At 57.1% G+C, this 22,900-nt stretch overlaps 1 protein-coding gene across 2 annotated transcripts in view; it reads right to left on the bottom strand.

The window, feature by feature from the left end:
* Window positions 1-4,134, bottom strand: part of PIK3R5 (phosphoinositide-3-kinase regulatory subunit 5) — a 62,597-nt gene extending 58,463 nt beyond the window's left edge. For both annotated transcript variants that reach the window (XM_040580449.1, XM_040580457.1), the window contains exon 1: window positions 4,030-4,134. The gene's annotated coding sequence lies outside the window, so the exon portion shown is untranslated. The remainder of the gene's footprint in view (window positions 1-4,029) is intronic.
* Window positions 4,135-22,900: the final 18,766 nt, after the last annotated feature.

Raw genomic sequence — 22,900 nt, 5'->3', positions numbered from 1 at the left:
TACGCATCTGCAAACTCAGCCGAGCATCTCCTGCTGCACAATGCCAGTGAGGGAGTGGATCATCCGACCGCAAACCGAAGTTGCCTTCTTTTTTTTTTTTTTTTTTTTTTTTTTAAGTGGCAGAGCTTGAAATCAGAGATTAACAAGCCTGAAGGAGCTCATGCCTGGCCACTCATGTATTCCAGATGCACATGCTATAAATGCAGCTTGCCAAACAGGATACAAGGCATAAGAAAATAAAGCATTTTATCTTCAAGCTTTTCCAAGAGGGTATTAGAAACAATGGGGAGGAAATACAAAATTAACACTAGAGAAGAGCAATTGGCAGTGCCCCTTGCGAGTCTGTTCTTCATTACAAGGCTGCCTATTCAGTAGCTTTCATTAGGAAAATCGCATCGCAGAGCCATTCCCAACAGTGTCCCTATTTCCTAATTAAGCTTCGCCAAAGAGACACGTCTTTTAGTTACCGCACGGCATACAATCACAACAATTACCATTTCATCGCATCCTGGCTGCTGAAAACCCTGCAATTAAAGCATCTGAGGAGTCACATAGGCGCGTCATCAGGGAGACAAGTTCTCACGTCGTGCTAATTGGCGGCCAAAGCCATGATCAGAAAAATGGAAACGTTGGGTTTTGGTCTCCATGCTGGGAAAGACGCTCAGGAGCTGCAGCTGCTCCCCGGGCTCCCACCCAGGCGGCCGGTGACGAGGGCTCTGTGCCAGCAGCGAGCAACAGGGAAAGGTCCTGTCCACCCCCCTGGGCTGCAGCACAGGGTGAAGCTCACCACAGCCTTGTGCATATCACACCCATGTCACCAGCTGTGCTTTCAGGAAGGTGAAAAACCCCAACACATGCAGCGCAAGGGGGACGCAACTTTGAGTGGTTTGCAGGGGTCACCCGCAGACCCTCCGATGACAACTCTGGATGGGTGGGACCCTCACAAGAAATGGTTGGCACTGGTACGGTGACAAAAGTGTCCCCTCACCACCTCTGGCCATGTCAGGTGAGGCAAGGATGGGGAGTCCCACAATACCAAGCCTCTTTGGGAAGTGCAAGGGAAGTCTTGTAGAGAGAAGGGAAAGAGCCTGAGCTGCAGCTATGGAGCCTGCATTGCACCCACAAGTCACATTCTCCTCTGCTGCAGTCAGGAGTAACATTCCCAGCCCAAAACACCTCCCCCGCCGAGCACGGCTGCAGAGCACAGAGCTGCAGCAAGGAAAAACCAGCCTGGCTGCTGTGCAGTGCCCCACGGAGGGAGGGGGGGCACAGTTTCCATAGGAACCTCATCCCCCCTCCCCATCCTCTCACCTACTGCCCAGTGCAAGTTCAAAGTGTTGATGGGAGCAGATTTCAGATGCAGCAGGAGCCTCCCATCTCTCAAAAAACAACCTTGGGACACTCACCTGGGGGGCTCTCCCCTAGCAAACCCATGCACAATTTTCCACTTGCAAAATAATAATGCAAAAAACTAAAAATAGGCAGCCCCGTCATGCCAGGAACAACTTAGCGGTCACCCAAAAAAGAGAAGTCGAAACAACCCCAGGTGAGCTGCAGCGTGGCAAGGCTGCAAGCGGTCCCCATGCCCCTGAGTGGGTCCTGGTCTCCACCGCGGCCGGAGCACCACACTGACTGCAAAGCTGCTGCCGCATTTGGCATCCCTCAGCCCTGAGGGCTGCTACAGCATGGGGAGCACACCCCCTCAGAGCGGCGTACAGTACCTCTCTGCCAGTGCTTTCGTCTGGATTCACTTCTTCTTTCTTGGTGCAAAAATCACGTCTTCATTTTCACGTTCAGCAAAAGGCACATGGTGACAGCTTTGGTTTGCTTTCCTCCAAACTCAGGTGCCCTGATCTCCAGCGGGGAGGAGGGACTAGCCAGCTGCACCATCCTACAGCACCAGAGATGTGGGGCTGCCAGCGAGCAGCCCTAACCCCCTACCCCAAATACACTGGTGTGACAGCTTCTCCCTCTGCACAAGCACCTCCAACACTTTTCACCCCCTTTCCTCTCTCCCCGACCAGGCTGCGGAGCTACTGGGAGCAGGAGAGCGATGGCCGCATGATGCCAGGGAATGCAGACCAGTGAGCTCCCCCCACTTAAATTCCACAGGACATCATGAGGCTGGAGCTGGCCCCGGACCAGATGCACACCCCTGGCTGGCAGTGCAGACCAGGCACTGCACTGCCCAGCTGCCTCCCTGCAGAAACCTGCAGTGCATCACCCAGCCCAGCTCCAACAGAGCCCTCCAGCCTCGCATCGCCACAGTAACAGAGGGATGGAACCACTGCAACAACCACTGCTAGGCTCCTGCTCTTTATCTTCTCATCTTTCTAGGTTTAAACTCTAATCTGAGCAACACCCAAGAGCTCCAAAACACTTTGCAATCATGTTTTGGAAACAATTTGCAACTCCATGCAAGTTTTTGCTCTGAACAACAACAAAAACCAGACCCCTCTGACACACACAAAAATGAAAGCACTGACATCCTGCATATCCCTGGAGTTTGCAGGCTCTGCATCAAACCAGGATCTAGAAAATTAATCTAAATGGAAAAACTAAACAACTTGCAGCTGTTCAGCATTAGCCCCTTTAACAGCAGGGCAAGCAGCACCAGCCTGCAGCTACCTGAGCAAGTTTTCACTGCACTGAGAGCAGCAGCACCGAAAACAAGCCATTAGCAATGTTAAGGGTGCTGGGGCGACAGCAGTGAGATTTTAATAAACATGAAAACAAAGGTCTGAAATCTCTTTTCTCCCGCTTTCGTTAGTGATTTGAATCAGCCTAGCCTTTTCCTCCCTTAGGGTTTACACCGCCCAAAGCAGCTAAACATCCTTTCGGGGAGGCTGCGGCAGAAGCAAGCGTAGCAAGAGGCCAGGGTGGTGCTGGGCACCCTCGGGTCGGCACTGGCCACGCGGTCAGGCCATGGCAGCTCCGGATGGAAGATGCTCCTTCGCAGGCACAGCCATCGGCACAGGCTGGTGCACGAAGCAGCACAGGGACATCTCAGGGCTGGCGCCTGTCCAGACTCCGATGGCAGAAGGATGACACGCTGCTGGGTTTGTCACATACATCCCAAACCACATCCTGTTGCCAAAGCAGAGCCCTCCCAGGGGTTACACCTCCGGCCCCTCAGGCTGTGGGGACCCGGCTGAGGGTGATGGGAGCAACAGGCGACTCCTGGCCCTTGGGTCCCCCCAGCCCGGGGAACAGAGCTCCTGCTGCAGTGACACGGGGTGACTCATTGCCACCCCCGCCACCAGCCCTGCCAAAACTCCAGGCAGGCACTGGAGAGCCCCCGGGATTTCCCGGGGACCCAGGCATGGCGGGGTGGTCCCCTGGGGCCAGGCAGGGCCCACACCTGGGCCCCGGGCTGCAGCTCTGCGGGGCGCACGGAGCAAAACAAGTACAGTCCAGAAATGAGTCACGGCAGCGGGGCCGTCCCCACCTGTGGGTGACACCGGCTCCTCCTGGCCAGGGCACGGTGGCCACAGACCGTGCCGGGCTGCCAGGGGACCCCGAGGGAGACGTGCTGCAGGGTGTCCCCTCCCAAGGCTGCAAGGGACCTGCAAGTCCCCAGCACGGGGCTGGTGACACCCCCACTGGTGGGTTTAAGTGGAAGCCCCCAGCTGCACGGGAACCGCACACACACCGGGTTCATTCCCCCTTCTGTTACTTGGGACGCCCCCAGTTATAAATGTGTCCCCCCCCCCAATCACCCAGCCTGTTCCAGGCACAGCGGTGCACAGCGCTCTCCCGCTACACCGACATCCCCCCCCCCCCCCCCCCCCCACGTGCCCACTGGGCGCACAAGCTCCCCGGTTACACGGACACCCCGGTTATAAGGAACCCCCTGCTTGCCCACCCCCACCGCAGACACCAGGCGTACAGAGCTATCCCGGTAGTACGGAGCTATCCCGGTAGTACGGAGCTCCCCGGTTACACCGCGCCCAGTGGGTGCACGAACCCCCCCCCGCCCCCGGTACACGGAGACACCCTCCCCGCTACCCGCACCCGCGGCGCTCCCACCTGGGGGGCGGCTGCCGCCGGGGCCCCCTGCCCATCCTCGGCGCGCCCCGCCGGCTCCACGCCGGGCTGCGCTGCGCTGCGCTCCGCGGCGGCGGCACCGGCGGCACCGGGGCGGGCGGGGGCGGGGCTGCTGGCGGGGTCCGCCCCGCACGTGTGCGCCCTGCGGCCCCGGGTCCGCCCGCCCCGGCCCCTCTACCGCGCCCCGGCTTCACCTCTGCCCGCCCGTCCTTCCCGCCCGCCCATTCATCCATCCATCTATCCATCCGTGTACCCCCACCCATCCATCCACCAGCCCATCCACCCATCCATCCATCCACCCACCCACCCATCCACCCATCCATTCACACACCCATCCACCCATCCATCCATCCACCCATCCACCCATCCATCCACCCACCCACCCATCCACCCATCCATTCACACACCCATCCACCCATCCATCCATCCACCCATCCATCCATCCACCCATCCATCCATCCACCCATCCATCCATCCATCCATCCATCCATCCACCCATCCACCCATCCATCCACCCACCCACCCATCCACCCATCCATTCACACACCCATCCACCCATCCATCCATCCACCCACCCATCCACCCATCCATTCACACACCCATCCACCCATCCATCCATCCATCCATCCATCCATCCACCCATCCATCCATTCACACACCCATCCATCCACCCACCCACCCATCCACCAGCCCATCCACCCACCCATCCTTCCCTCCCTCCCACTTCCCTGCCATTCACCCAGCTGGCCATCCCCTCAGCCACCCACCCATCCTAATGAACACTCTGTATTACTCCACCACTTCCCCTTCCACTCTTCACTCTTCCACTCACCCACCCCTCCATCCATTCCATTCCTCCATTCCACCACTCATCCATCGAGCCCCCCATTCTTCTATCCACCCACTCACCCACCCATCCATCCCACTACCCTGCTATTCATCCATCTACCCTTCCCTCCATCAAGTTCTCCTTTTCTACTCCCATCCATGCACCTTTCCAGCCCTCCACCTGCCACTCCATCCTTCCCTTCCTTCATCCATCTGTCCACCCCTCCAGCCACCCACCTCCCCATTCCCCTGTCCCTCTCTCCTTCCCTCCATGCCTCCATCCTATGTATTATGTGAGCTTGTTTTCCTTCCTCCCTACGCAGCCCTTTACCCATCTCTGCTGGAAGAACCCTCGGTACCAACAGTGCAAAGCCCCGCACAGCCTGGGCTAAGTGACACCAGGCCAGGGACATGCTGCTGGTTTCTGCTCTGGAGTCACCTGAGAATGGCCTTTTCCTGCTGCCTTCAAGGTTGCTCCAGAGGAAGGGCCTGTGCCACCTCTGCCGCCGTCTGTGCTCGCCCCCCACACCTTCCTGCTGGCCCACCTGCCGCAGGGGGCTTGTGGCTGGATCCAGCCCAGCTGACACTACGGGTAGGGGCAAGAACCTGCCTTTGGGTTTCTTTGCAGGTTTCGGTTTTTCTGCTGTTACTGATGCGCCGAGATTCGAAAGCTGCTCAGGGGCCGAAATAGATGTGGGTTTCACAGTGAGATTCCAGAGAATTTTAAAAGAAGCAAGCCCAGGCAAAGCCAAAATCCCCTGCAATTGGTGACCTGGGGAAACAACCACCCCCTGCACAAACTGCGTGGGACACTGGTGCTCAGCGCCCCGGCTGCCTCCCGCCGCAGCTGCAGTGCCGGGGCATCGCCCTGCACCAGGCGAAACCTGTGTGAACGTGAGCTTGACCTTCCCCAGCTGAGTGGCCACCAGCAATTCAGAAGAAATCCTCCGGTGGTGGCAAAAATAGCAGGAAGGGGAAAGTCTCATGTCATGGCCCCACCTGCCCCGAGGCATTACGCTGCAGAACTGACCGACCTCAGGTGGAGCTGGCTTTGTGCTGCAGCCTCGCCTGGACCTGGGCTCCTCACACAAGCTTTAAAGGCTGAAATTAGTTTCTGGGATGGCAACCTGATCTTTCCCATCACTTCTGCCCCGTTCCTACCTCCTGGTTTCAGAGCCAGCTTTTCAGGTGTATCCATGAACCAGAGGAATTGGGACATGTCAGAGGGGTTAAATCTGAAGAGGCCAAACTTCTCCGGGTGTCAGAGCTGCAGGGTGTCCCCTCCTGTTCTGTGCCCTCCCCACCTGACCTGCTGTGAGCTGATGGTGGCATGCTGCAGCCTGAGGAAGTTGCCAAAAACAGTGGCTTGGGGGGCTCGTGCCAGCGGAAGGAAGCGGAGGAGCGCAGGGAGGTGCTGTGCCATGCCCCAGCCACCGCTGCTGTAGCCTGCAGTGACAAGAATGACAAACAGCAGCATGGTGGCCACCAGGCTGGAGCAGCCACCTCAGGGAAAGGGCTCCAGCACGGAGGTACCTCCAAGGGCTGCTGACAGCAGCATGCTCATGGCAGCTCCTGGGAGCAGGGCACTGCGCTCCTCCTCACCGCTCAGTTCTTCTCATTTGAGTTCAGGAGTCCCTGGGGACATCAGTGCCATGATCTGAGATGACAGCAGGGCAGTGCGAAGGGATCTCAGATGGCTTTTAGGGGCCACAGGGAGAGCAGGGGAGGCAGCCCAAGCTGCTCCCACCCCTGCAGCAGGGTTGCATTCAGGGCGGCTGCGGTGACACCGAGGGCAATGCCAGAGCTAACAGAGCCCCAGCCGGCGCAGTGTCGTGGGGCACGCCGGCAGCCTGCTGGGCACGTCGCATGGCTCCAGAGCTCAGTTCCTTCCCCTCCCAGCCCCAGCCGGGGAGGAGGAAGCTGAGGCTGTGCTCTAACAACACGCTTAGTTAGACCTTTGGGTTCTCAGCACCAGAGTAAACACGGAAACAGCACGTGATGCGAAACACTGACCTGGGGTAAACACCCTCTGCCAGGGAAACGCGGGGCCAGCCAGCTCCGGGTGGGCAAGCTTTGCTCCAGAGGTGCGCGGGCTGTCAGCACTGCTCTGCTTTCATGCTCACCTGGTCTTGTTTGTCCTTCCACAGCTGATGCGGCAAGATAAAAAGACCCAAATATCAAACTACGAGTTCCAGCTAACTCGGCAGAAAAGCCCACACCAATGCAAATTCAGAGGGCAGAGATCTGGCACATCACTGCTACCAGATGCCCAGGAGACACCACCTCTGCTCCAAAGGATGTTCAATAGCCGATACAGGGCTAGAGAGAAAGTATTAAAATATCAATGTAATTTTTTCCACAAACAACTCCAAAGTAATTCATGGAAACACTTGGCTGGGAGAAGAACGAAGTAATTGCTGAACAAAGCCCCCTGGGTGATAGAAAGTGATTTCCATAAAGAACATTTCTAAGCAAATCAGGTTTCCGATGTATGCAAAGGCACCGAGGTGCACGAGGGCCAGCCAGCTGTCAACATTTCCCACGAAAGCAGTCATTCTGCTTCAATCAAATCATTTTTTGTTTCCAGGAATGTAAACTCACAAACTCAAATCTCCTTTGCCCAGCTTCTATTTTGGTTCCTCATCCTCCGAATCAGCACAAAGGCACCTCTGACAGGGAGGCTGCTGAAAATGGGATTTACCCCTGACTCACAGAGATGCTCAGAAATCCATCATGATCATGTTCCCATTCCTTTCTACTCAACACATTGCTAAAACCTGTATTGGTACTACACATATACACACTTCCCTGAACCAACGATGCTGCTGATTTCTGTGATAAATACCTGTAAGATGGCTGTTCTGTCTCAAATCTTGCAGTTCAGTTTTCTGCTTAAATACAGTGTTTATAAGCTAAACATAAGAATATTGCTCAGGGTGTGATGACCACCGGAGCATTAAGCTCACTTGGGAATGTCCTATTGACAAGAATGCTCAAAACCCAGGCAGGAAAAAAGTCTGTGGATAAAGACTCATCACCCAGCTCATGGCTGGAGGGCTCACAAACTCCTGCTCTCCATATCCACACCCGTCACAGCAGAACCAGGAGGTTACAAACCAAGCAGCCACCACTTTCTGCAAATGCATCTTTTCGAAGATTTATTTTTCCTTCCCCATTCCAGCAGCGGTTCCCACCGCGCTGGTAGCTGGAGGCTCAGGGATGGGGATGCTGCCCTAAAGGAGTTCTGCAGGTGCAGTGAGGACCCTGCCTCTCTGCCGGCGGCTTGAACCAGCACTGCAGCTCGCAGGGAGGAAGCTCCTTTTGCAACCTCCCGGCTCCCCAAGGATTTGCACAAGCTCTCTCCTCACTGGGCCCCTCATGTGCTGGGAGGCCATGGGGCAAAGCTGACCCAGGGTAACCCCCTCACACCGCCGCATTGCCCCAGTCAATGCCCCTCACTCCTCTGTCCCCCAGCTAAGGGGTCCCTAGGTCTAAACAAGGGGAGAGCAGCAGGCTTTGGAGCTGGGAAGCACCCAAAAAATCCCATGCAGGCTTCCCCCTCATCCTCCTCCCCTGCAGCAGCTTTCCGCCAGGTTTCTGCAGGCAGGCACTGTGTCTCTGGCCCTGCTGACCCTTTGCAAGAAGCCCAGTGGAAGGTCCCCTCTCCCTGGGCAGCACCTCTGCAAAGGCAGAGAAACTGTCCCTCTGCAGGCTGTGATCTCCCTTGGCCAGGTCAAATTCCCCCATGCAGGTCCACGCCTGCCCTGAAACCTCTCCCCCACCCTAAATCCACCGCAGGCTGCTGCCCTCCCCTCTCTCTCTGGAGACCTGGGCAGGAGGCACAGGCAGCATGCAGGAGTCCCCAGGATGCAGCAGGCAGTGGGATGCAGGACCCGGCTGATCATCCAGGAATGAGCAGGAAGAAGGAACAAAACAGGCTGGCTACAGGCTGCCCTCTCAGCCAGAGAGGTGCTGAGGTGTCCTTGCTGGGCTCGGACCAAGCCACACAATAGAAATCTAATAACTCAGCTCCCGAAAAATGCCATAAAATCATTATCTCTAGGCACAGGCCAATGGCTGCAGACCACAGCCACCACATCTCCCTGGGATGGTGTTGCTGTTGTCCAGACTGTGGGTTTCTACTGGATTTGGAAACTCCGTCCTTACACAGACACCGAGGACATCATGTGCGGCTGTGCCCGTGGCTGCAGTGGCTCAGCTACCATGGCTCTAGGTGTGCTCGTTGCTTCCTTCTCCTCATGTTCACATAATGACAGAGCTTCACAGCCTGGGCAGAGCAGCTCTGCAGCCTCTCCCTGATGCCTGCACAGCTTGAGAGGGAAGGGGAAGCAGGATCCACTGAAAAGGGAACCTGCTTTCTCTCACTGTTTCCCCGCCACGACTTGTGTTTTTCATTTCTCTGGTGCAACTCAAAGGATACTGAAAGATTGCTCATCACCACCTGAGTCCGAGCCTTGAGATTAAAATGGGCCACAGGCTTCTGAGTGGCAGATCTGACCCCAGATGTTCCCCTCCTAGAGAGGTGAAAATATAACCTTAAATGACCTGATCGGGCAATGTGCCGGAGGTTTCTTGGCAGGCTCTGAGATGGAAGGGCTCCAGAGCTGTCACACTTTCGGCAGGCGAACACTTGTCTAAGCTGCACTTCCCTGTGCTCCTGCCCCGTGCAAGGGCTCGGGGTGGCTGCAGCAAACCCACTCTAACTCCTGGCTCTTTTCCACCTCCTTTCTCAGGTGCCTTTTTCCATGGAGAAAGTCTGATCCTGGTACTGGAAATCATGGCTCAGGCTCCCACACTGACACTGATGCTCTGGGTGACAAGAGTGGGTCACTCAGCCCTCTGTGCCTCAGTTTCCCGTCTGTGATGCAGCAAGTCTTGCTCTGGTTGGTCCATCCTGCAGCTCTCAGGACCATTTCTATTTCAGTCTCTGACTTTTGCATGCTCAAAGCCACATGGATGCCTGCTGGAAGCCATCCACACTTGTCACAGAGAGAAGCAAGATGAGTAGAAGTCTGGATAGAATTTTGATGCAGTAAAGCCAAACATTGTCCCCCTCTGTAATATTAACAATTATAGTGGCACTTGTAAGAGAAAGAGCCACACACCCCTCCTGTCCCCACAGCCACATCACGCTGTGGTTTGGGTTTCCGAGCGAGCTGTGCATTGCTGTGCAAGTGTCCAGTGCTCTTTCTGGGATCCAGTTTGTAGCTGGTGGTGGGTGAGGCAGAGCTGTGGAAAAGGGCAGGAAAGGACAAGAAAAGGATGGATAAATCACGGCTGGGATGGAAACTGAGGGCAGCCAGCTGGACCTCAGGGGATCATCCCCTTATCTAAGGCAGAACTGCTACATAGCCATCCCTGGCAGACATTAGTCTGCCCTGTTCTGGAGCCTGCTGGGGACCAGGGACCCCCAGCATCCCCAGCAATGCCAGCATGGCTCTGTCCTTACTGCGACAAAGCCTCTCTCAGTAACCTCCCTGGTGCTAGTGAGTCCCATGACTTCTCTTACTGCCAGTGGCTTATGGAGAAGATCACTTCATCGTGCCCTGTGACCATCTATTCTTTGTGTCAAAACACCTGCCTTGGCTCAGTCCTCCCATGAGCACACAGCCCCAGTGTCATCAGTTTCCCAACCCTTTGCTCACCCGACTCAGCTTGAGCCACAGCCTGTGGATGAGACGCAGCACCACGGGGACACCTCCCCAGCACCGAGCCGAGCAGAGGGTTGGTTTGCACAACCTCTCCTCATCGTTCCTCTCCTTTCAGCCTGGTGGGCATTTCCCCACTTGCACTTAAGCAGGCAAAGATGCTCAGCTGCTGCCTTTTGGCTGCTGCAAGAGCTGCAGCCGGGCTTTACTCAATGGCCCCTCGAGGCAAGATGCTGCTGCCGACAGTCCCCTTACCCGCAGAGAGCTGGCCTGTCCCAGCCTTGCTGAACAAAAACCTCTCTCCCGGAGCTGGAATACCCTGGTCCTTACATGTCGGAGCTTCCTGCCCTGCCCCAGTTCCCGCAGGGCCCGGCAGCAGGGCGGCTCCTGGGCTGGACCACCGCGGGGGCCACCGGGAGCCCCGGCGAGGCAGCCCCGGTCGGGGGCAGAGCCCGGGCAGCAGCCGGGACTGGCGGCGCCTTTCGCACGGGCTGAGGTTTCCACCCTGTGTCCTGCCAGAGAACTGCAGCGATGGGCCGGGGCTGAGCACCGCGCTCAGCACCCCTGCCCCCCCCAGCTGGGCCGTGCGCCCCTGGAAAGCGCCTCCCCAGGGAGGGGGCTGCCCTGGCAGCCTTCCTGGGGGCAGCGTGCCGGGGGAGCGGTGTGCATGGGCACCGTGATAGCTGTGGCCACGGGGACCCTTGCCCAGCATCCTCTCTCCCAGCCGCCTCTGAGCCTCCAGAGCCACCACCACCTTCCACTGAACAGAGCATCTCAGCTCCTGGTGAATCCCTTGGCAGCAACATATATATATATATATATATATATATACACAGCCTGGATCAGGGAGTTTGCTCTGGGCACCGCAGGATGAAGACTTGATGAAGACTTGGCCATAACCTGTTGGCCTCACTCCATGTTATGGTGGGGCTGAACAAACCTTCTGGGGAACCACCAGAGCTGGTCTCACGCTGGCAGCGTGCTGTGCTACCCCCAGCCCTGGGGGGACCCAGCCATACTCCTGGGTGGCTCACACATCCAGATGTGGAGGCAGCAGCGTTTGAAGGATGCTGTGAACCTGGAGCATCTGCTTCTTTCCTGGTTTCCAGCCCAGGAAGTCATGAAGTCCTCGAGGCAGCACCCACCCAGCCGTGCCCACATCCCTGTTGCCCAAAGGCAGAGGCACATTTTGGATGCACATTTTATGATGGACAAGTGAGGCATCAGTTGTAAATCTGAAAATTGAATCAGTGAGTAGAAGCCACATGTTCCTGCATCCCTCTGGAGCTGGGCCCTGCCTCCCCAAATACCAGTGCTAAAACCTTCTGCAGGTGACAGCCCAGAGGAGCAGGGGACAGCCAAGCTCCTCAGCGGGGGCGCCTGGGGCTGCTGGGGCTCTCCAGTGGTTTTGCTCTCAAATGAGCCTGCAGCAGGAGCGGGCCAGGCCCAGGACAGCAAGGACGGTGGCTTCCCCGCTTCCCAGCACCCTGGAAGGGCCCCTCCGCCCCGGGCAGGACCCATCCCCACCCCGGGGCTGGCGCCGGTGGCTCGGTGCTGGGACCCCGGCAGGTGGCAGCAGGGCCCCAGGGGGACTGTCACAGGGCAAGGCGGGGGGGGGGGGGGGGGGGGTGCGTGTCTTGTCGTGAATTCCTTTTATTATATTATTATTATTATTATTTGCTTTACATAAAAATAGCCACCCCATGCAAATCCACTGTAGATGCATCTTGGGATAAACTGAACTGGGAGAGGGGACACTTGTCCTGATCAGCTGTGGCAGTCATCCATCCAGGTGACAGACTCACCATCCTCTGCAGGCATCTGAATTACACGCCCGGATTAGCGGTGAGGAGAAACTGGTATTGGTAGGCAGGGTTTATCTCACCAAAAATGGGACAGAGCTCTCACCTGCCGGGCACAGGGTCCCCTGGCACCCAAGGGACAGAGGCTGCAGGCAGGCAGGGCTGGCCGGTGCCACCAGGGGAGGGCTCTGCTGCCCAGGGAGAGCCCTGCCTGCCTGCCCCAGCACCTGGTTGCAGGTCTCAGGGTCAAAGGAGCCATCAAGGGAGCAGCAATGTCCTCTGAGGTCACTGCTGCCTTCAGTGGGAAAGGCTTGGAGCCATCCCACTTTGTCCTGAAGCCTGAGGTGCTTTCGGCAAAGGTCCGGAGAGGACCCAACCTGGCCTGGCAGTGGCTGGGAATATGCAGGGGTTACAGGAGGCAGGGAAATGCCAGTGCCCAGTCTCCTGAACAACCTCCAGCACATGCCCTCGACATGCAAAATCCCCAGAGGAAACCTCCCACGGGCAGCGAGCCCTTTCCGTGCCAGGAATTCACCTCCCACTCCAGTACATGAGACGCTGCTGAAATCGCATTGATTCCAACGTGCCTTTGGCCATGTATTTAATGTTAAGCACATGCTTTAAGGGCATTTTCTAGAGGGCTGCAGGTGAAAGGATGCTGGGAGCTTTGGGGAAAGCAAACGATAATAACAGCACCTCACAAACCTTTTGGAGATCCGTACCAGCCTGCTTACCTTCAGACCCCAAGCTGGAATAAGTCCCAGGGAGGGAGTGAAGGGCAGGAGAAGGGGACAGGGCAGACAGCCACATTCCCAGTGGACAGTGTTTTGCAGGTCCTGGGGTGGGAAAAGATGGATGTGTTGACCAGGAAGCTGGCAGTAGAGGATGGCTGAGACTTGCTGTTGCCAGTCCAGGTTCAGCAAGCCTGTCACCAAAATGAGGAACTGCCTGCAAGCTGGTAGCAACCACAATAAGGCTTTCCCAGGGAGACCTCACTGCCCAAAGCAAGCAGCTGTAACCACAGTGTTTTCCTGAGCCCTGGTCAAAACATCACTTGATTTCTCTTGGGCTGCAAAACTGCATCACATTCACCAAGGGAACACACAGCCTTTGGGAGCTTTTTATAAAGTTACCAGAACACTTGTTCTGCCAGGTGATCCAGCAAACCCCTGGAGCAGACCCCCAGGAACCCTCCTTTGGGGGCAACAGGGCAGGAGGAACAGAGCAGGCAGGGCAAAGGGAGGTGCACGGGTGGGCAGCAAGTAGCTCTGAGTGAGGACCACAGCAACTGCAAGACCTCTCCAGGCAAGAGGCTCCCATGGATACTCTGCTGCCCTTAAATCCTTAAACTTCAGTCACGTTTGCATCCCTCCCAGTGGCTAGCTTCATCCTGATGCTCTAATTCACATTTATGGTAAACCCACTCAATGCTTGGGACCATCCAAGGTCCCATCAGTGTTTCTAGGCTCTGATTTGCAACCTTTTGTTTTCAAATGAGGTGATTATAAAAGCAACCCCCCTGGTCTATCAGAGGCCAGCAAGGGTGGATGTGTTGCAGATATCTCCGTGCTCTCTGGATCTCAGGCAGTGCAGAGTTGTGTACCTTCATCTCTATGTTTCGGGGTGGCACATAAGCAGCCTACACCAATACAGTAACTGTCACAGGAACATTTTACTGCATCCATCACTGTGCACCTATTGATGACACCAAGTGACCAGTAGACCTGTGTCAGGGACAGGAGGAGGGAGCAGCGATACAGGCAGTGAGGTCCTGGTGCAGTATTTGATGGGTGCAAGGTGGTCACAGCCAGAATCCTTCCTCCAACGGGCAGCATCTGTGTGCATCGGTCAGGGTGACGGGGACAGGCAGCAGCACCCTGGAGAGAAGGCTGTTTTCCAGCAGAAACAAAACCAGGCAGTGTGCTGGGAGAATGGTTTTGCTTTTCTCTAGCACATGACAAACACTGAAAAACAATAGGGGATTACTGAAGCCATAGAGGGTAGGGATGGGGTATGAGCATGCCAGGAGAGAAAAAGAAGCTTTTACCTCCTCCAACCCCTTGTTACTAAGGCATCTGGGAGAAAGGATGAGAACTGCAACCCTTTCTGCTGTGGACAGCAAAAAGTTTTAAAAAGGGTGCAAGCATCATTCCCCTGCTGGATATCTGGGGAAACCGATGCTGACCCAGGGTCACCCACTTGCCTTCTCTCACCATCGCCTCAAACCCCCTCCATGCTTCTCAGGCGCTCTCCCCGCCGGCAGTCCCGGTGCTCGGGCACGCCAGGGCGTGCGCAGCGGGGATCAGCTCGCAGGCAGGCGACGGTGCCGCTGAGCAGCAGTCGACAGCGAGGAATTCAGCTCTGCAAACAAGCACTCCCAGCTGCTCTGCCCTGGCAAGGGAGCTGGATGAGACAGGGTGGTGCCCGCCACCAGGCACTGGCACCCCATGAGCTGGGGCAAGGGGTCGTCCAGATGGGCTTGGGATGGTGGAGACCCCCAAAGCACAAGGATGGTGTGCAGGGAATGCCGTGCCTGGGCAAATGTGGCACTTGTTGGCTGGGGTCTCACAGATGCATCCAGCCCCCATCGCTGACCCTTGCATGGACACAACACCAATTAATGACACTGATAATGGCTGGAAGTGTGGGGACAGCCCTGAGGTAAGGCGCCGGAGCTCTGCCCTGGCACTGGGGTGGGCAGCCCAGCATAGCTGGGGTCTCTGTGTAAACCCAGCCCTGGGATGGAGCAGGGCCAGGGCTCCGTGTCCTCAGGAGGGAGACACAGGCAGGTTCCTCTGATAGAACTGTTGGCCCCATCCCCAAAACACCGTGTCCGGGGCTCACACGACGTCTCGCTGCCCAGCCTGAGCCGCTCTCCCGCTGCCTTACCACAAGTTCCCCTATTAAAAGGTTATAGCCTCTCGAAGGCCACTTCATCCCAGCTTAATACATACTTACTTATAATTAGGTTAGGATGGCTGCCAAAAAGAGACTGAATGCTGCAAAGCGCTCTGGGTAAGGCTCCTGAAAAACATGTTTCCCGCTGTCCTGCCGGGGTGACATGCCTTCACACGGGGCCAGGCCAGCACTCGTCCCAGCACGGTCTCGACAGTCTCCCTTTGCAAAGATGAGTTGGGGCTGCTGGAAGCCCCCCAGCACTCACTGTGCCCTCTCTCATGTCAAGAGGATGCTTTGCTTAAGGAAGATATAAACCCAAAACTTGGATGGCTGTTTGCATGACCCTCTTTGCCCAGACCCATGGGTAAACCCAGCCTGGCTGGCTCAGCCCCTACAGATCCTCCACTTCTTCCCTAAGGGAACAGGATGCTTTCTGGAATGTATTTTTTTATTATTATTTTTAAACAAAGGAAGCAGCAAAACACCCCCTTCAGTTTCAATGCTGAAACAGAGCCTGTCCCAGGACTGCCACAGTTGCAAATGGAGCTGAGCCCCATGAGCCCACTTGTCACTGCAAAGCAAATGTTGGAGAAGAATTAATTACCTGGCAAAGGGAGTTACTAGGTGGTGGGAATTCAGAAGCTCTGGGGACCCATGATTCAATAATCCTGCTCCTTAGGTAGCTGAAATATCCCCAGCCCTGCCTGCCCTGGCCGCAGCCTCAGCCATGCACCCTCCCTCTCCCCCTGAAGCTCTGCCCAGGTTCCATCTTCACCTTACACCGGCTTAAGAAGATCAAATTCCTTTTCACAGCTCTATTCTGAATCAACGGGGAGGAAAATTCCCAGCAAGAGGATCAGCATTTCAGCTTCCCAGTCTTTCACAGGTCCTATATAAAATTATGATCTTTCATTCTCCTAAATCATGCCTCTCAAGGTAGAAAGTCTCTACATGGGCCATTTTCTCATGCTAAAGCCAAAGGAACTTGCAGGTTGGACGGATCTCAACAGTGTTCATTGTGCCCAGCAAACATTTCTGTAATGTAGGTGAGGAATCATGTCTGCTCACATTAATTATTTTAAAGGAACATTGTTCATTGCTCATTGCTACTGCAATGTCCCTGCCCTTAGCAAGGCTGTGGTTTCACAGTTCTGGCTACTCTACCCTTGCTCTGGGCAACATTTGGCCACTGCCATAACACTAACTGGTTTGTCTCTCCGTCTGAGTTTCCTTGGCACCAGAACTCCTGTGTTTGAGTTGCTGGTCAAATTTTGCTAAAGTCAGTCAAAGCAGCGAGTAAAAAAAAAATCAGTTTTCTGTGAGTAATACTGGTTTAAACTCAAAAGGAAAAGACTTTGTTGTTACCCTCCCCAAAAAGAGCCCAGAGTTTTCTGCCCAAAGGAACAGCAGGCAGCTCACGGTGCCCAGGACTGCTTCAAGCTGTCGTGTCAGGCAGCACCGGTTGGGCAGGGAAGCCCTGCTCAGCTCTCGCTTGGCTTTCCTTCTCTGCAGGAAGCAAAGAAACTTTTTGTTGCTCCCTGCAGAGCCACAGCACTTGCAAGAAGTAGAAATAATAAAAAAAATCTGTCAAGGACGATTGATGGCTGTGGAGGTCAGATTGCACCCAAGGAGCCCACCCTGAGTGTCTTCCCTTCTGCTCCGTTTGCTGCCAATTACCCATAGATGAGAGCAGGGATCCCTGCCAGGCTCTTCCTCAGCACGGGAAGGCAGCAGTCACTGTGGGGCAGCCCGTGCCGGGGCGGTGGCATCCTTCTGCCCAAGGGACAGCCAGGGCCAGCAGCAGTGGCAAAAGCGCTGGAGTCCACCAAGCCTGGGTTGGCTGCAACCAGCACAGATGGGAAAGCCAGCACACCCCAAAGCCTCCTTCCATGGGGGGTGGAGGGGCAGCTGGAGTGGAGACACTAAACCCCTGCGCAAAATGTGGTGTGCAGCCAGAGTTGGGTTTGGGCAGGGATGTTCACCCTGAGTCCCAAGCAGCCTTAAGGCAGGGGATGGGAACAGGGCTGGGTGGTCTTTTAGGCAGGTACAGAGCCTGGGGTCCTCAGGTAGGTTTGCCTCCAGAGACCTGGGACAGCAGGGATTTGTGAGTTACTCTGATGTCCCTCTATAAGTCAGGGCCACAAATATTTGCTATAAAGAGAAGAGCCCTAACACTAGCAGAAAGTCCTTTGCAAAGGGTGGATTTGCTCCTAGGTCCCCCAAGATCCAAGTGGATGCTCTGATCATCTAACAATAAGATCTGCAGAATGGCTTCTGCTGCACTGCTGAAGATGTGCAGGACAAACACTGCTCATTTTTGTTGAATGGTTTACTGCACTGTGCCTTCCCAAAGCCCCAGAAAATCAGCAGAAGTCTCTTTGGATGAAACATTTTACTGAATAACCTGAATGCCCCCCTTCCCTCTTCCCCATGCAGATCCTCAGCAAAGTTTGTACAAGAATCTGCCTCCTCCAAGCCAAAACCTGTTTTCTTCACATCTCCCATATCTCAGCCTGGCAACAGAGCCCTCTAGATCCATGAAATCTGGGTTACACCACTGGTGCCCAGAGACATACAGGGTTTCTCCTGTCCATGGGTGCAAGTGGTCCTGCCAGGCCTCCACTGATTCATTGCCACGAGGTTTCTTCAGCTGTGCCAGGACGTTCCCAGCACACTGAGCTCCTAACTCACTTCTGGTATTTTTTATCCCCATTGAGCTCAGAACATTGTTGTAAGGTCACTGTGCTCCTCTTGTCCCTCCCACTGTAATATATTGCTCAGAAAGGCAATTTTCCCCTGAAAATAGCTTAAAAATATAGGGTAACCTTCTTTGGGATGCATGAGCAACTGAAGTCTGGAAGGTCCGTGCACATTTATGGGTCATGCCATGTAACGTCCACTTTCTCACCCTGTTGATACCTGGGCAGTATGTCCCATGTACAGAATCTGGCAGCATTTTCCAACTAAGCCACATTAATTTTTGTTGTGCTACATCTGCACCCATACAAATTAAACCATTGTTCCTGCAGAGAAGCACACAAATAAATCACAGGGTTTAACAATTTTACCATCAAGGAGTGCCTCTATTTTCTTGGGTATATTTGGTACCCACGCTGCTGCAGCTCCCAGCAGTGGCTGAATCCACCTGCGAGTCCCCAGGTGTGTGTGAGCCATTCCCGTACCTGTTTGGTACAGCTGGGAGCTCTCCGGGCTACTGGGTGTCAGGCTGCTCTGCTGAAAATAAATCAAATATTACACACAAAGCTTTCCAGTCTGCCTGCCCTAAAGAAAACATTTTGCAAGAGAAAATATAGTATTCCAGAGGCTTATCTCACTTGGTGGCAATTCTGGGTGTATAATTGAAAACTGAGTTGATCATTAGAGGTTCACAGAGATGCTGAATAGCCCAGTGTTCAGTGGTCTCTGCCAGCCACGGTCAATTTACATTAAAGGCTTGATTCCTTCTACAGCCCACTTCTCAGCCCCTGGGAAATCGGCTCGTTGCTTATTCCTCGTTTGCAAGGACTGTCTAGCGTAAGGAAAAGCCTTGCCTCGCTCTGCTCTGGTCGCTGCCAGCAGTTCTGCCCAGGGTTTCGGCCGCTGAGCCAGGATGTCACCAGTCATGTGCATTTGCTGCAGAAGGTTCAGCGCCAACCCCATGCCCACCTCTCCCCCCACCGAAAACTGGTAGTCAGGCTCTACCCACTGTTCCTTAAACTTTTTTTTTTTTTCATAAAATTTTTGCCAATTTTTCTGCATAAATGAGAGGAGCCAGAGGTGTGCTTTCACGGGACCTGCAAAGTGGATTCCAGGCCAGTGATCTACAAAGCGATCAGGTGTTTATGCACAAATTACACTTGCTTGGGAGCAAAAAGTAAATATTAGGGCAACAATAATAACAAAAGTCCACCGAGAGCCAAAGAGCTTTAGGGTGGAGGATTGAATGTCGTGCAAATGTGAGCTGTGCTGTCAGGGACACCAGTCCGGGGACAACCAGCGCTGCCGTCCTGCTGAATTCCCTTGGGACATCTTGAGTAACCGACCGGTCTTTCTCCCGTTTCTCGGCGGTGTGTCTGAGCCAGGCCAGGCCGACCCGTGCCAGGCCGGGACAGCAGCCCTGCCACCCACTCTCTCTCGCCCTCCGCCCCCCACCGCGGCCACCCCCGCCCCGCCAGAAGAGACCGGGCTTCGCTAAGCGCATCCCCGCGCCGGCCCGTGGGAGCCCAGGGAATGACGAGATCCCCCCGGCTGCTGGCAAACCCCCGGGGGTGGCCGGGGGGACAGGTAGGGGCGACCCTCGACGGGAGAGCCGGGGGGGAACACCGGCCAGAGCCCTGAGCATCCGACCAGGGCGAGCGGCGGCTGCGTCCTGCCCGGGGACCCGCCGTGCCCGCGGCGAAGGGATGCGGCAGCCGGCGGGGCCGTGCCGGAGCCGGGGAGAGAGCAGCCGCAGCGGGACCCCGCGGGGTCTCCCCGCCCGCTCCAGTCGATGTCCTCCGCACCTGCGAAGTGAGCCGGGGGGGGGTGGGGGGGGGGTGGCAGCCCGGTGCGCCGCCGGTGCCCGGGTTTAAAAGATCGCAGAGATATTTTCACACCTCAAACCGCCGCCCCATCCCCCCCCCCCCCCCCCCCCGGCCTCCAGCCCCCATCGCCTTGATTTAGCCCTTGGTAATTAATTTGGCATTTCAGAATAGCTACTGGGCTGGATAATGGCCTCATTCATCTCCCCAGCCTAATCTGAACAGAATCTGGAAGAAAAGCTTTCAGAAAGACAGAAACTGCCATTCGGCAACTGCTCAAAAGAACTGTCACTCCAGGGGAATAAATCGCTCCTGATTATTTCAACCCGGGTCTTCTCTGCTTTTCCAGCCGCTCCCGGTCCCCGCCGGGGGGACGGCCCCCAGATATTGGGGTTGGGTTTCCCCCTCCCTCCTCCAGACCCCGAGGCCGGGCGGTGGCGGGGGAGGTGGGCCGGGGGCAGCGCATTGTTCCCGGGGAGGTGGACGAGCTCCGGCGCCCGGAGCGATTTGACTTTTAAAACAGGCTCTCAGCGCCGGGGCCGCCTGTGCCGGCTGCCCTCGGTGGGGTTCAAATAAAGCCTCTCGCCTCTCTCCTTCACCGGGGCTTCTCCCCGGCCGAGCAGATACCGGAGATGCTCCGCTCCCGGTGCGGATACCGGAGATACGGAAGATGCTCCGTGCTCGGTGTAGGGACCGGAGATGCTCCGCTCCCGGTGCAGGTGCCGGAGATACCGAAGATGCTCCGCTCCCTGTATAGGTACCAGAGATGCTCTGGCCCCGGTGCTGGTACTGGCTGTGGTCCCGCCCCGGTGGAGATACCGGAGATGCTCCGACCCCGGCGAGAGCGAAAGCACAGCGGGGTCGCACCGGGGCTGGGGCCGGCAAGGACCCGTCCCCCTCCGGGCCAGGGCAGGGCCGGGACTCGCTGGTGCTTAATGACAAGAAACTTACATCCGAAGCGGGGGGCGAGCCGAGAGGGGAGCATGGCCTGATGCCCCGAGCATCCCTCCTACTGCACCCTCCCTGGATCGCCCCAGACCCCCCTGCCCCGGAGAGGCGGACAGACACGGCACCGGGCCTCGGGGAGCTGCCCCTCGGTCCCCGCGGAGCTGCTTACATGCATTTAATAGCTGGAGGGCGAGGTAATTAGAGGAAAGCCTCAGTAAATCACGTTAATGACCGCAAGAGCCATTACAAACCCCGGGGGTTGTGAAACGCCGAATAAACCCAGCGAGAAGGGCAGGAGGGAGGCGAGTGCCGCAGCCCGCGCCCCGGCCGCCGGGCAGCACCGTCCCCCCGCGCCCGGTAGCGCCGGATGGTTGTTAAATTAACACCCTGCTAATGGGATTAAGCAGCACCTCGGGATGGCTAGGGAGGTTAGCGTGGGGCAGGTTTTCTTAAACACACCCCCACACCCCCATTTTTTGCTGTGAGGAGGGATAGAACCGTGAGGGCTGCAGGGGCCGGGGGGTGCCCTTTAACAACCCTCCCGGATTTTAAAGAAACGCTGGAATTTCAGCCCTGCCCTGTGCCCGGGGCCTGGTAGCATTCTGGAGGCCGGGGGCGGCGAGAGGGTCGCGGGGGAGCGGGGGCAACCGGAGCCAAAACCGCATCTTTCCCAGGAAAAACGCTGGTCCTCGCAGCGGCACCTGCCGCGCTCCGAGCCGGCCCCCTGTGTGTGCCCCCCCGGCACGGGAGCCGGTCGCCCCGTCCCGCCTCGCACGGGGAAGGGCTGGTCTCGGACACGCGTGGCCGGAGCAGAAGCGCCGAGCGGGCAGAGCGGGGGCTCAAAAACGACGACCGGGTATGCCCGTAGTAGGCACCAGTGTGTGTGGGGGGTGATTATGGCCCGGATTTGGGGCTCCCGGCTGGGCAAAGCGGCCCTCGGGTACAGCCGGGCGGCTCCGGGGCTGGGCAGCGAGCGCTGTCCCGGAGGACCGCCGGGCTCACCGGCTGGAGTCCCCTGGGCAGGCTTGGGGGGCACAGCCTGCCCCCGTCTCATCCCATCCCATCCCATCCCATCCCATCCCATCCCATCCCATCCCATCCCATCCCATCCCATCCCATCCCATCCCATCCCACCCCATCCCATCCCATCCCATCCCATCCCACCCCATCGCATCCCATCCCATGCCGGGTGCGTCCCCGGGGGTCTCCCGCAGCCGCTTCCCCGTTCTGACCCCGACGGTCCGGGACAGTATGGTCTAAATTGCCCCCTCCCTCCTTCGGGTACCCCCCCGAGCCAGACGGCAGCACCTTCCATTCCCCCCACCCCTCCGCAAATCCGGCTGCAATTCAAGAGCGGGGAGAAAAATCTCTGCGGGGCTGGGATCCACCGAGACTGTGCATGTGTGTCCCGGGTGCGCCAGGCGGCGTCGGGGTCCCTGGGCGGCTCGGGTGGGAGCAGCAGGACTGGGACCCCCCAGCCCCGGGCTGTCCGCATCCCCACAGACACCCCCCTCCACCCCGTCCCTCCGGCAGAGGAGCAGCAAGGGCGCTGGGAGCAGGACGGAGGGGCTGTTTCCCGGGGAAGAGTTAACAAATCCCGGCAGCGGCGGTGCTGGGGGTGGGAGTCGGGGGGATCCGGGGGGAAGCAATGGGGGCAGGGAGGCTGTAGAGCCCCGCTGCCCTGCAGGGAAGGCGGTTGCATTGCCAAAGACGTCCCGCTGGGCTAGCAGGCCCGGGAGCAGATTAATCAGGCACTAATTCAATTTACAACAACCACTTTTATTCAGCTCGGTGGCAAGGAATTCAAAGCGGGGAGAGGGGCGGGCGGAGGGGAGGGGGCGGAGGCCGGCCTGGGGCTCGCCACTGCCCAGGCAGCCCCCCGTCCCCTCGGGCCGCCCTGCCGGGGCTCGCCGGGGAGGGACGGCGCTGCCGTGCCAAGGCTTGAGTGACACGGGTGGGCAGCGCTCCGAGAGAGGGCACCTCCGTTGGAAAAATAAAAGTGCCCTTTTAATCAAGGCGGGAGGGAAGGGGGGTGAGCAGGGCGGCCGGGAGCCGCGGGAGGGAAACTCCTCCGCTCTCTCCCGGGACCATCCCTCCGGGATCTCGGTACCGTCCCATGGGGCAGCGGGTGCCCCCGGCCGGCATCACCGGGGTAGGAGGGAGGCGGCCGTCGGGGGGCTGCTCGCTC

Source organism: Falco naumanni, chromosome 1, assembly GCF_017639655.2.
Source record: "Falco naumanni isolate bFalNau1 chromosome 1, bFalNau1.pat, whole genome shotgun sequence".
Lineage (NCBI taxonomy): Eukaryota > Metazoa > Chordata > Aves > Falconiformes > Falconidae > Falco > Falco naumanni.
The sequence above is the reverse complement of the archived record's forward strand: the minus strand, read 5'-3'. Positions and strand labels throughout refer to the sequence as shown.